Source organism: Balaenoptera ricei, chromosome 18 (genome assembly GCF_028023285.1).
Source record: "Balaenoptera ricei isolate mBalRic1 chromosome 18, mBalRic1.hap2, whole genome shotgun sequence".
Taxonomy (NCBI): Eukaryota; Metazoa; Chordata; class Mammalia; order Artiodactyla; family Balaenopteridae; genus Balaenoptera; species Balaenoptera ricei.
Genome location: NC_082656.1, coordinates 75,969,132 through 75,984,074, shown reverse-complemented (window position 1 = coordinate 75,984,074; position 14,943 = coordinate 75,969,132).

Here is a 14,943-nt window from a genome sequence, read left to right as displayed (position 1 = left end):
GTGATGCTTGATGGATACGGGGTTTATTTGTGGGGCAACGAAAATGTTCTGGAATTGACAATGATGGTACAACCTTGTGAATGTACTAAAAACTATGAAACTGTGTACTTCAAAACTGTGAACTTACTGTTATGCAAATTATATCTCAGTGAAAAGCAGAGGGAAGGGGAAAGGTATAATTTGGGGGTGTCTTCTAGTAGCATGTGGTGTTGAGGTTTGGAAGCCACTGACTCAATTCCCAGTCTGATTACTTATCTCGAGTCTGAACCCCACAGCCCTCAGAGCGGCTGGAGGAGAGGCTCTCATTTCAGCCACCCCTTGGTCCCCACTGAGTCAGGCGTGGAGCGGAGTCCGGAGCCTACCTGCCAGTAAAGCAGCAACAGAGGCAGCTGCCAGGAGCCAGAGTCTGAGGGGCCCAAACATCAAGATGCATCGTGTGTAGACTGTCACGGGCAGTGCAGGTCATTTGCATAGAAGCCTCCAGCGCCCTGGGTGCACTGGGAACGCCCATCAACCTTCCACTGCTTGGAATTATGTCAGGATCTTCTTCTATCTTAAGAATCTTTTCAGAAAGGAGGAAAATAATAAGAGCAGGAGAGCAAGGAAAAGCCTCATCTGATGGAGGGCAGGAAAATCTCCCTGCACAGGCCCCCGTTATACCTCACAGCTTCCCCATCTCTAACCAGAAATGCTGCATCTTTATAGCAACAAAGCAACTGAGCAATCTCCCCAGAGACGGAACGACTAAGGAAAGTCAAAACCACCCTGGTGCCCAGATCCTGTCCTAACCCCCGCCATCATACCTCTAAGTTCCGGAAGCACAGTCATTCTCTCCGACTCTTGACAAGGAAATGATTCAGTCCGAGGCAAGTAACAAGGATAAGGCCCCTGGTCTGGGCGGTGGCAATTAGCTGGGAACAGCTAAAGGAGGAGGGAGAGGGGCTGCCAGAGACTTGCCCTCCAGACTTGGTTCCCCCATTGCCTCAGCAGCCATGGAACCTCTCTGTGCTGTGAGTTCCTCAGGTGGAAACCGGAAATGCTGAAAGCTTCGCTCCCCTTCGTTCTGAGACAGGGTCCCCAAGTGCCCCGACCGGGAGGACGACCTCTGTTCTCTCCTTCCTAGTGATCATCTCTCTGCCTTACGCTCCCTTGAGGGCTGTGCTCACAGGAACTCCGAGGGCGACAATTAGCAACAGTTTGCTATTCAATGTAAAGTAGGGATTCAGGCCGTGATGGGCAGGGAGAACTCAGCAGGAAGCTTACCGTATTTAATCTTGGCCGCCACCACTTACCAGAAGAAAAACAAAACAAAACATGGGAAGGCCACGTCACCTGCACAAGTCACATATGTATTCCCTGTTACCAGTGTTTTGCAGCATTTTGCAAAAACCTTGTATTTTCACAGTTTCAATAATTTGGATTCCTGATTAAATATCTTTTATCTTACTTTTCCCTAAATAGGCATTATAGCTTTAGATATCCAAACTTCTTAAAGCTTAGAATTTTCTTTAACCACTGTGAAAAATTGCTAATGCAATTTCCCACTTAGGAGTACTGGCAACCATAAAAGTGCCTGAAGCTTCGCAAAACTTGAGTGCCCAGAGATGAGGAGAGAAATTTTCTTTAAATTTGATCCTCTTTCTTTTCTTAAAAAAAAAAAAAAAAAACAGCTTCTAACTCAGATTGTACAAGGTTCTGTCAGGATCCTTTTTGTCAGTGACTTGGTATCTTTTAGGTTACAGAGCATTAAATTCCCCCAGAGAGCCTGGGGGGTGGGAGGAATAAATATGGCATTTGTCTTGAACTCATAAAAGGGGTCATACAAAAAAAGGAATTTAATAAAAATCATTACCACCAAAGAGCAATGCCAAAATTTATTATACATTTTCAACCCCCAAAGTAAATGCTCTAACATCTAAACCCGCTGAAAAGCAGCCTGGCTTTATTACTGTCATACCTACAGTGTTTTGTTTTTTTTTTTTTTTTGAAGCAGTCTCATTTAATTCTTGAACGCATGACCAACTAGCACTGCAGGTAAAGATAATTTTTCTCTTTCGCTAAAATAACCTCTATTCTCAAAGGCCCATGGCAGTCCATCAACATGATTCTCTGGGGTAATTAGGCCCCTTCCCATTTCCAGGCAGAAGTTCTGGAGGTTGCTGCTGGCAGAGTGACAGCGACGTCCAGGGCTGTATTCTCGGCTCTAGGGTTGTCCTCGGTCCCTTGGTGCCATGGAAGCTTTTCAGAAGGGAAATTAGTCCCCCTGCCAACCCCTATATTTTGTATAAGCCCAGATGTCACACTTTGCTAATATCATACTAGACTGTAACATTTTTATAATATAGTGGAGAAAACCAAAGCAGAGCCAAATAGACACATTGCTGCCAGATGGCTAACCTTTATTTACTGATAAAAGTTTTTTAAATCATAAAACTTGAACTTGTTAGAAATGAGCAGAGTTTTCAAGTTCACAAGCACAGTCCTCTCTCCCGAGAGCAGGAGGGAAGATGAGCTCACAGAAAGACAGGGTGTGTAGAAATCCAGACGTTTCCACGGGGCAGGGGCAAGGGGGAGGCTTGCTTCCAGGCACGTGGGTTTTCTGTGCTCAGCAACTGCTGGAGTTGTCACTCAGGAAATGAGCTGCAGGGCAACACAGCCACCTGCCTTCAGAGCATGAGGGGCTCTTACTGTCAAGCAGTGGCTTGTCTTCCTCACGTGTCTCCAGCCTGAAGAGAAGAATGAAGGCGATTGTCTGGTTTCCCAGCGGTGCCTTTAGTTTTCTCCCCAAAGCCATTCTTGTACAGTAACCACATCCCTAATTGAATGTAATCATGTTATTTTTACTTCAAAGAGAGGGCGATTATCCCTCCTTCATATTTCCTTGTAGGTTTCTTTCCTTTGAAAATGTCTTCTGTCCTGAATCATGTATTATTTTTTCTTTCCGATTGGCTCTAGATAACAGCTAGTATTTTAATGGGCCTTTTCCGCATTCTAATATTTTTCTTCCCCAAACAAAATTACTGTCCCTACATATTTATTGATGTTGAACTCTGAACGCTCCATGTATTTATCATGACCTTGAAAACAGAAATTTGCCGCATTCTCATTCTCTGTCATTAATAGTCCAATTATCAGTTACTTTAATAATAGTACGTGGCTTTGCCAATACATTTATTTCCTATTATGACCCCCCTGCATTTGTTACTTTTATATGTGTTAATAATTTGCTCCCTCACTCATCTGAACTGTATTACCTTTTTATACCTTTTTATTTTATTATTTTCAGTTAAATAATAATCACATTTTCCCAAACTTCATAGGTTCATCAGGCCAACAAACTTTTTAGCGCACTGAATTAGGCTATAGTAAAAACCAAATACTCTGCCCAGTCCAAAGATTTCCTGATTCAGATATATTAAGAAATCTACCCACCCTTCTGTTTTCCCTCCTCATTTCCTTTCTAAAATGTAGGGTCTTATAAACTCAGTCTTAATTATTGGTAGCGATCCGTCTGCATAAAAAGATCACCCCAGCCAGCTAGGGTGAAGTCCCACCATTCAGGATGAATATCTGCATGGGTAAGCATTGTGTCTCAAGATTATTAAGGTGAAAACATCAACTGGGACGGTTAAGGTATTAGGACTTGCAGTCAAATAACTCAGGATCAATCCGAAGCCCTACCTCTTCTATGCATGTGATTGACATTAGACATCTCCCTTCGATGCTCTACACCTCCACAAAATGAGGAGGGCAATAAACGCCTGTAATTATCTGGATTCTTGTGAACACCAAGGAACATGTGTGTAAAAGTGATTTGCAAACTAAATATCTAAAATATACTCTCACTATCAAGTTGTATGGTCCTTCACTTTTCAGTTTATTCCCTTGGAGAAGCGAGAGCACAGACAGTGGCTACAAGTCTGGCCAGGTGAGCTAGAGCAGAGAGGGCACGGTGGGGGAAGGTAGTCAGGGAAGAGGGTGCTGTGGAAAAGATGACGTCCCAGAGGTCACACATGAGGGGGTGTGAGCAGAGGGGCCGTGAGGGTCCGGCAGAACTTCCCAGGAAAGGAAGCCGCAGGAAAGAGAGGTGGGGCACGGAACAGGGCTTCTCCTCTCTGGACTTTCGGTCCACCCCAGCCTCTCTCCATTGTGTCTGACCCTACCTCTGTCGGCAGCCTTCAGCAAAGGACGATCACGGGCTTACAGTCTGGTCACAAGGTAGGAGACCTTAAATCCTCAGTTCATTTCCATTGATTTGCAGCAATGGGGTCGGGCTCAATGAAACGGGCTCAGAATTATGCCTTGAATAAAGTGAGATCGTAGTCATTGTGGAACAGATGGATGAGAGAAGGAAATCTGAATTTCAGACTAGCATAGAGGTAAAGGTAGATGTATCAGTGCCCATGTGCCTCTTCTCTTCAAACAAACAAACAAACAAATGAAGATAAGAAAAAAAATACTTCCTCTCTTGTGGATGTGTAGTATATAGCTTACACATCTTTCTTTCCTCTCTTTTCATTACTTTTTCATGATGATATTGAACATAGAATCACCAAAATCCTACCACCCTATTAGTGGGAGGAGAACTTTCTTTAAGTTAGATTCAAATCCAGGTTTGTCTAACTTTCTGTTCTTTAGTTTTCTATACAATGTTTAATGGTTACACTCCATTTACTGTTATTACAAAAGATTGACTATATTCCCCATGTTGTACAGTACCTACTTGCACCTGTCTTACACCCAGAAGTTTGTACCTCCCACTTCCCCATCCCTTTATTGACCCCGCACTGGTAACCACTAGTTTGTTCTCTATGTCTGTGAATCTGCTCCTTTTTTGTTATATTTACTAGTTTGTTGTATTTTTTAGATTCCATATATTAGTGATATCGTATAGTGTTTGCCTTTCTCTGTCTGACTTATTTCACTTAGCATAATGCCTTCCAAATCCATCCATGTTACTGCAAATGGCATTATTTCATTCTTTCTTACGGCTGAGTAGTATTCCATTGTATATATATACCACATCTTCTTTATCCATTCCTCTGTTGATGGACACTTAGGTTGCTTCCACATCTTGGCAATTGTAAATAGTGCTGCAATGAACATTGGACTGTGTGTAGTTTTTGAATTGCTGTTTTATATATATATATATATATTTTTTTTTTTTTTTTTTTTTTTTTTTTTGGATATACACCCGGGAGAAGAGTTTTCTGAGCAGTTACCGGGTGCCACACAGGACCTGGGTGTGCACTGATGACTAAGCCAAGGTCCCTAGAGCAAGAGGTACCAGTCGTCATCCTACCCAGACCTAACCTGAGCTTCCTTGGAAATTATTTGTTTGTGTGCAACTGGAAACATTTGTCTAAAGCACATACATTAAAAAACAAACAAACAGACAAACAACCCTAGCAGAAGCTGAATTAGCAAATCCCTTTCACCAAAAGCTCACCTGTTTTCCACAATCAAGTATCCCATAAAATTAATTGACCAGATATCCTTTTACAAATTACAATACAAACCTTCCTAGTGACTTCTTTTGGACAGTACTTTTGTGAGATAAATAAATAACCGCAAGAACACGAGCAGAGACGCGACCAGGGGCTTCTGCCTGGCACCAGCAATTTCTCAGGTTTATCTTCAGCCACTTTCTCTATTAGCTTAGTGCTCAAAAGCAGGCTTTTCTCATTTGTTTTTAAATCTGTTATTCAGGTAATTTCTCTTTCCCTCGTGTATCTCTAAAAGCATTTTCTCCATTCCAAGAATTGATTTCTTTTCTAAATTGCCTGGCTTTCTTTTCACCCCTTACTGCCTTTCCTCTATCTTTTTAAATATTTCTCCCACCAAAGTGTTCTCCTCACCATTTAATCATCTACTGCACCCTTGGGTTTCTTTATCCTGCTCTAAATTCCCTCCTTCCCAAAGCAAACTGCCACCTCAAAGAAACTTTCTCATTCCCACCCCACGATATCAACAATTTTTTTCTTGGTAGGGAATCATTTTTCCCCAATTCAGTTTGCTGTATATTTTCTTCTGTAAGTGAATTCTCATGGCATATGGTATGGATATCATCTCTCCCTTCCTACAGAAAGACTTCAATACTTTGTGTCATATGTAATTTTTATTTTGGTGATCCCTGCTGAGGCCAGTTTTTTTTCTGTGATGCAGCAAAAGTCCCCTCAGAACATTAATCTTGTGGTGCCTAGAAATGGAGATAATGTTCAAATGTATTGCCTCCTGTGTACCTGCGTGTGTGGCTCGGCACAGAATTCACAAACCTCACTATCTTCCTATGTCTTTTCATGATAATATTTAAGTGGAAATTCAAGTCACCCACCGGCCTAGTGGTAGGAGGAAAGCTTGCAGGCTGTAGTCCTGGCCGTGTCCAGAGGTGCCTGTGGCCTCTACCGTTACAGTGGATTGGGAAAGGAGAATGGAAAAAAATACACATTGATATGACTTTCTTACCCTCAAAGCCCCCCAAAATGAAGCCAACTCAAAGCCTTACCTCCCATGATAACCCCCAGCCTACCCCACTGACATCATTTCTGGGCTGAAGCATCATCTGCCTGAAAAACTCCACCATTCATGAAATTGGTCCACGCCATGCATGCTGAATCCATCTTTAATTGTGCATTTTCTCTAATTTACCCTTCTCTGTGGTTACAAGTTACACAGACTGTTTTCAACTCACATTTCCTAAAATTCAGACCTCTTTACATTATTATTTCAGTTTCTCCTGGGTCTTCTTAGACTCTGGGTCCTCTTAACAGGTGAACGGGAATCTCCCTCTGATGACTAAATCCCTTAACTTGGGCTTTCTTTAGCCGACCATATGTTTCAACAAGTTATGTAAATCTTGATGAATTTCTGATTTTTCCTCTGCTTATCTCACATGTTTAGCTTTTTCTTTTTCATTGGTTTTAAAGATTCTTCTTTGTCCCCCTTTCCCCAATCTGTCTCGTGTAAGTTACTTACCCATGCTCAATGCCTACAGGCAAAGAGGAAGTGTCATATTTATGCTCCAAGGGTTTATTATTATGTCTGAGGAGATAAGATATTAGCATACAGAATTTAACATGGAAGTCTCTATTTTTCAAATACGATATGATCAAGATGATAAGCTCTACAAGGTTAAGAAGAAAGAGGCTTCATTCATTGCAGGACGGTGCAGATGGGGTCAGGAAAATGCTATGGAATGGAAAGGTGTGTGTCTAAAAAGAAACTCAAGCTGTGTTGAGGCATCAGTGAACACACTGACAGGGCCAGGCCAGCAGGACCAGGAGTGAGTGCGTTGGACTCCTAAGAAATATGATGGGAAAGGCAAATCAAGTCCTGATGGTGAGGAGCCAATCTGTGTAGGTGGGATGTTATTTTAGCAGCTTTAGGGAGACTTTGGAAATATTCAGGGGGAAAATGCAAAATCAGAGCAGTGATTGCAATGCAAATCAAAGATCCAGTTGAGCAGTGTCTACAGCAGGCACAGGCATCTGCTGTAGAAGTCAGGTATGAAGTTATCAGAGAGAGTTTGGAGGAGCAGCCATGTGAGGAAACCAATGTGGGATCCATTTCATTGTCAAAACTTCCCTTTTGGATAATTAGTGAGTGTCAGGCAAGGGATAATTGCACAAAGTCTCTTTTCCGTCTTTAACTTGCTTTCCCCTTCTTCAACCTTGGAAAGTAGTATAGACACAGCTAATGTTTATTAAATGATTACTACAGATCAGGAACTGGGCTAAGGACTTTACACGGGTTACCTAACGTATTCCTCATGACAAACCATTTAAGGTGAGGAAACTGAGGGCTTCCCTGGTGGCGCAGTGGTTGAGAGTCTGCCTGCCAATGCAGGGGACACGGGTTCGAGCCCTGGTCTGGGAAGATCCCACATGCCGCGGAGCAGCTGGGCCCGTGAGCCACAACTACTGAGGCTGCGCGTCTGGAGCCTGTGCCCCGCAACAAGAGAGGCCGCGATAGTGAAGAGGCCCGCGCACCGCGATGAAGAGTGGCCCCCGCTTGCCGCAACTAGAGAAAGCCCTCGCACAGAAACGAAGACCCAACACAGCCAAAAATAAATAAATAAATAAATAAATTAATTAATTAAATTTAAAAAAAAAAAAGATGAGGAAACTGAGACCCAGAGAGGTAAAGGATCTTACCCGAACTACATGGCCAGCATGCTCCAGGCAGTTTGGCTTAAAGTCTGTGTTCTTAGCTACTACACTGCATCACCTCTCATAGCCTGGTTACAGGACAAGTTCTGGAGGCAAACACACTAGGTTCATATGATGGTGAAGCTGGCTGTCTTCATTAAGCCTCAGTCCCTATCCGTAAAACAAGAAGATAGATCCTACCTTACAGGGTTACTGTAAAGAGTAAATAATCCATCTTACTTACTTTGCAGTCTCGGCAAACTTTCTTTCTAAACTAATAATAGGCGATTCAATGAATACCTATTATTAGTACAGGAAGTTCTGGAAGAACCCAGTTTGGTGTCATCCCCTCTGTATGGACCTCTCTTCCTGAATGTCCCCTGAATTCTCTTCTGATTATAAGCAATCAGGATAAGCATCTCTCGCCTTGCTGGCAAAAGTTCACACAGTGTTATATGTTTCTGTGCCCCTCGCCTCTCACCTCTAGCACTGAGGTCAGAGAGAACCCCACCCTTGAATCGTAAGTGGGTCCGCATTTATGGCCAGTGTGTGGATGGCCAGTACATCTCCTGGCACTCACTCGGACTAGTTGCAGAATAAATCTTTTATTATGGTTTCTCCAAGCCAAAATGTTTCCCTCATATTCTATCCTCTTTTCTACACCTAAAGACATCTGGTATCTTACTCAGTTGTCATAATCTCTTTTTTTTTTTTTTTAATTGGAGTATAATTGCTTTACAATGTTGCGTCAGTTTCTGCTGTACAACGAAGTGAATCAGCTATACGTATACATATATCCCCTCCCTCTTAGACGTCCCTCCCCCCCCCCACCATCCCACCCATCTAGGTCATCACAGAGCACCGAGCTGAGCTCCCTGTGCTATACAGCATGTTCCCACTAGCCATCTATTTTATACATGGTAGTGTGTATATGTCTATCCTAATCTTCCAGTTCAGCCCACCCTCCCCTTCCCCGCCGGTGTCCACCAGTCCTTTCTCTACGCCTGCGTCTCTATTCCTGCCCTGTAAATAGGTTCATCTGTACCATTTTTCTTGATGTCTCTTAATTATAAGCATATGCCGTCTCTAGCAGACATTTCATTATTACATGATATGTAAACAGTCTTATCTTGCTGTTCCTTCGTGGCATTTTCGTGACGTTCAGCCGCAGTTTTCCTTTTCTTCTCCAGAAATTTCGTTCACAAATAAATCATAGTTTGCCAACTCCTAAAACTCATCATATGCTTTTATGCTTGGTATCCCTGACTGCTGAGATTTTCTGTGTCATCTCCACTGGCTTTCTAATCAAGGTTTTCCTGGAAAAAAATTACTTTATGGACCCTTGCACACCTCTGTTCTAAATCTTCCTAAAGACCAACTTTTTTTTTTGTAATAAAACTTCTTTCATTTAAGAATCTGAATGAGCTGTTCATTTTTTCTGCAGAGAACTAAACATGTCCTGCTTTCCTTATCAAGGTTGCAGTTTCCTTTCTTAAAAATTTAAAACCTTTACTACTTTTGCTACTTTTCAACACTTTACTTACTCCACTCTCTGAGTTTGAAATGAAAAGTTTTATATTTGGATTATAATTTCTTTTTCCTTTCCTTCATCTCCCTGCAGCTGGTCTCCCCTTATGCCTCAGACTCTCCATCCGGTACCCCCGCTTCTCTTCCATAGCAGGAACATTTACATAATTATGAGAAGCCTCCCTTGCTACCCTCTTTGTAGTGCCAGGCATTAGACACCCAGTAGCCACGTCTTCCTTCCAATAATCCTCTCTGTCAGGGAGGGAACTGCTTCGAAACCACTTCACAGATAATAGAAGTAAGATACAGAAGAGTTAATTAATTTTCCTAAGATTAAAAATTAAATCAAATTGGAACACCATTCTCCGAGGCCCAACTCCTCATTGCTGACTGACTCTGCAACGTTGATCAGGAGAGAAAAAGAGAGGAAATCATCCCTCCCCTCTCTGCCGTGTCATCATGGTCCACCATCCCTAAAATAGACATCTGAAATCATGTAATTTTTCAGGAAGAGTCTAAAATTTTCTTTCAGAGTAACAGCTATTAATTTATATTTCAAGTAACATGAGGAACACGCAAGGTAAACCCAACATTGTCAGATCTGTTCTCAGCCACGCTCAGTTCTGGACTGGTTTGCACTGTGAAGTTGCTGGATGGCCGCCGGAAGTCATTTAACTCTGATAGGTCTCAATTTTCTAATTCATAATACAAATGGGCTCTATTTTCCCCCAAGGTATCTTCCCGGTCTACCTGTTCTTAATCTATGCTGTAAGATAGAACTAGTCATTGCCAACTTTCTCGGTACTCTAGGTATGTCCCCTGAGATTTCACATGCTGGGAGAATTTTATCTGCAAAAATCCTAGGCATAAAAGTGTACAAGTGAAATACGAAAGGCTTATTAAACAAGCCCTACCCTTTCAACTGGAGTATGACAAGTGAGGCTTCCGCTAATAAAGTGACACAGCTTCCTAATCCAGTGAGAATACAAACTGAGACTGGCAATACAGATGTCAGATATGTTCTGTATCAATATATTTATATGTCGCTTTTCAGTTAAAATTAAATTTTTTGACAGCCTACATCCTTCTTGCTACAATCAGAGGGAATAACCCCATAGGCTTCCCTGTCCTTTGTTTTAACAGTTTTTGTAGCATTGTGAAATCAAATCATAACTCTGGGTAGTTTAATATCTCTTCTTGAGAGTGGGACAATTTCTTTCTTCAGGACGTGTGAATTTCTGAGGATACATAAATCAGAATTTCAATCCATATGAGTCCTGTGTATGACTAGGTCAGTTGAACTGTTGTCAATGCAAAGAATGGTAGCTGGTTGCAAGATTTAACTTCTCTAGAAAGCTTTTCGGAAAATATTCATTAAATGAATGAAACTTTAAAGAGCAATGCTTCCCATGTATCAAGTGCATCTTATTCACTTGGGGGTGTTTACAATGCAGATCCTGATCCATTAGTTCAGGGGCAGGGATTGAAATTAAGATGATAAACCATCTGGCTTTCCCCACAACTAAAGGGTTTCCGGGATAAGGGACATTCAGTGCTGAAACTGGCCAAGTCCTGAGCAAACCACTCTGCACTGCTCACCCTGCGTGAGATGCTGTACCCCCATCAAGCCCACTAGGTGCTGCTTGCTGGTGTTGGTCGTCAGATCAAAGTTTGCAGAGCAAGAATATAGATTACTGGTTTCAGAACATGTGGTCTGGGTGGCTGGTTTTCCCTGCCTCTTGATACTTCCATGATCTTGTGCAAGTTTCTTAACTTACCAAGCCTCTAACCCTCAAATCAAAATTAGGATGGTAATAAATGCCCACTTCACAGGGCTGTGAGCTTTAGAGGATATGAAGAGTGAAATATCCCTGATCAATTAGGAATTCTCCACAATTTGTCACTTTTTGGTGAAATCATTATCTTAATTTTTTTCTCCTGTAAAATATCCGTTAAATGAATGTCATTATACTCCACAGCTGTAAAAGAAACTTGATTAGAAATGGTGTTGATACTTGGTTGAATTGAAGCAAGATTTTATTTCACTCGTATCAAGTCTTTGAGCAAGTATGTCTTTAGAAAGTCAAGAGCATGTGGCAAAATAACTAATATGTGCACAATTTCACACTTTAATTATGAATGCACCAAGGGTAACAACGCTGCATCTGCATCGAGTTCAGTGTCTCATGATAACTGGCTCACCAGTCAATACTGAGTCCATTCATGGACCGGAAATTCCAACCCAACTGTGTCAATTCATATGTATAATAACTAAAGGAGAATAAAATAAAAATCCTATTTAGTCGATGAGCAAATCAAGCAACATAATACATTTCCTTGAAATTTATTTTTAAAACGCAGCTTTCAAGAGGTAATTCCTTTGTTTGGATGTTAAAATCACATGTCACCTAAGACCACAGTGGTCCTGATAAAATAACACAGCATGTTGTTGAGGCCTGAGATGAGACAGTCTGTGAGCAGGAGACAGTTAACTGAAGAGAAAGGGGGAAAAGTAAAGACCCTGGGAAGTAAAAAATGATAGGATTTGAAATGTGATGTGATAGACAAGGCAGAGGAGACTGGGTGAGGGTCAAAAGGAACCCCAAGTTATAAGTTGTGGATTCTAAGTATTCAAACTACAAAAAAGAACTCCAAAATCTCATAAAGATGATCTGAATCAACTGTTACTTAATTATATCAGTATTGTTAGTCATATTTTTAATTTCCTATTATAATTCACCATGCACCTAATCTTTAGAAAAGAATTTGCATATTAAATAAATTGGAAACTGATGATTATTCCAGGGTTTTTTTGTTTGTTTCCCTTCTTCTGACTACTTCTAGAAGTTCTAGGAATCTTGTTTTTGACTGTATAGTCTAGCATTTGAACTTTATAGCCAGAAATCAAATTGTGAATATACTGGACAGGTTTATGATTATTAAGCCACAGGGTATGACCTGGGCCACTGTTTCCTCTATCACTTCCTGTGCCTATAGGAGCCATGGCTTTGATTCATGATTTGGATGTGGTTCACCATCTAATCAATCAACAAGACAATTGACGCAATAATTTATTTCATGTTAGGGTCATTTACCAGCCTGGGGATATGTAAACTTTCAGTAATGTTTAAGATATTGTTTTCATAATAAAAAATATTAAATCATATATTTCAACTTTCATATGACAGAAGAGAAAACTAAGGAAACCAAGACATTTGGAGCAGGGCTTGTACTAGAACTTAGTTCATCTAACTTCTGGTCTTAGGCTGTGTCTCTTACACTAATATTGACAGAGAATAAAGAAGAAAAATTGCATCAGTGCTTGAGCATCGATCACCTACTTCGTCATTTGTCAGAGGGGTAAATGTTCCACTCTTGCCAGGCCCTTTTGTAGATTCTCATTTCATCTTTCACCTCTATTGAGTTAGTTCATGTTTTCCTAAACTTCTTAACTTCCTATGAACTTGCGGAACGAGTACATATCCAAGGGCATTCATTAACATAGTACGGAGTCACCATAAAGGAAGCACACACCTCAGGGCCCAGATGAAGAATTAAGACATCACATCACGTGAGGCACATCCATGAGGCGAGTATGATAGACAAACACCTTATATCATCTTCAAGCACCTTGAATGTGGCCATACATTAATTGCAGATTTGAATATTTAATTTCCTAGTTCCTTGTGTGTTCAGGTTTTTGCAATCTAGGGTGCATTTATTCTCTAAGCAACAGACTTCCTTTATTTTTCTTTAAATTTATTTTTAACATCTTTATTGGAGTATAATTGCTTTACAATGGTGTGTTAGTTTCTGCTGTATAACAAAGTGAATCAGCTATACATATACATATATCCCCATATCTCTTCCCTCTTGCGTCTCCCTCCCACCCTCCCTATCCCACCCCTCTAGGTGGTCACAAAGCACCGAGCTGATCTCCCTGTGCTAGACTTCCTTTAGAATAAAGTAGTTTATGTAAGTGTTCCTTCTTTCGGGGTCCTATAATCTTCAAGAAGCCCTGGGCCACCTACAGTAAGAAACCTCCTGTCTTACAGAATTACTTTAAAAAAATCCCTAAGGCTTCCACAACAATTTCATCTGACCTTTATTGGAAAGCCCACCATCCTGCCTCCTACCCCCTACATTCGGCAACCGATTTTCAAGCATCTCCCAGGTGCTTCAGTAAGACAAGCTGCACATGTGCACATATAAAATTATGTGTCCTTTATCAAAAGCTGGCTTGGGAGGAGAAATTCTATGGCTGTTAACTGCAGGTGTTTTATTCGAACAGATATTATAAATGGATTTTAATCGTGCTTTCAAATGTAAAACACCCACCAAGGAATAACCATAATAGACCCGTAGAAACTCAATAAAATAAATCGATAGCATATGTTCTGGAAGAGTATTGTACTTTCTAACATTTTGATCAATATTGACATTTGACCTAGAAAATTGTCATCTGCGGTTTTTGTTTTTTTTTTAAGAATTTGCTGATACAAGTGCAACTACGTACAAGAAAACATATTAAGGAGAACTTTATTCTCCAAGACTCTTGCCAACATTTTTCTGACTCGTCACCATGTTATCACCTCTCTCTTGCTAATGCAGGTCTTGTTGCAGGAAATAATAATCATTCCTTGTGTCAGATCCACATCCTCCTCTGAATCTTAAATACCCACATTGTTCTGTCACCTGCCAGGTCAGTATATTAGCGGACTTCATGCAAGTCTCTGCACGAGAGGCACACAAACCACAGAACTAAATCCAAGTTCTCTATACAACACAGCACAATGAAATGTAGCCAGATAGTTCCAAAGGTCAAGTCCACAGCTGCCCTGAGATAGGAGAGGTATGATCAGGTCCCTCCTAGGCCCGAGGTCTCAGCAGAATCAGTCTGATGTTGACACTTTACTTCTTTCTGATGCTGTGTGAGTCTGTTTTCACTGAGTAGGTAGATGTTAAATATCATTGTTGTCAGTTGCTTATGGCATAAGAGAAAACTAAAATTTTATTTTTGAGAAACAGCAAAAATGCCAAAAAGACTAACCAAGCTAGGGAACAAGATGACAGGGTAACCTAAAAATCCAAGATTTGGCAGGAAATTTGGCTAAAGAAGAAAGAATTAGATAAAGTTGTCATACTGTGGTCTAGCAGTGCAAACTGTCAAACATGACAAATTCAAGACAAAAATCATAATATACATATCATAATATGTTTTTTCCCAGAAACAGATGGGAGAGAGAGAGGCAATGATTGGAATTTGGGG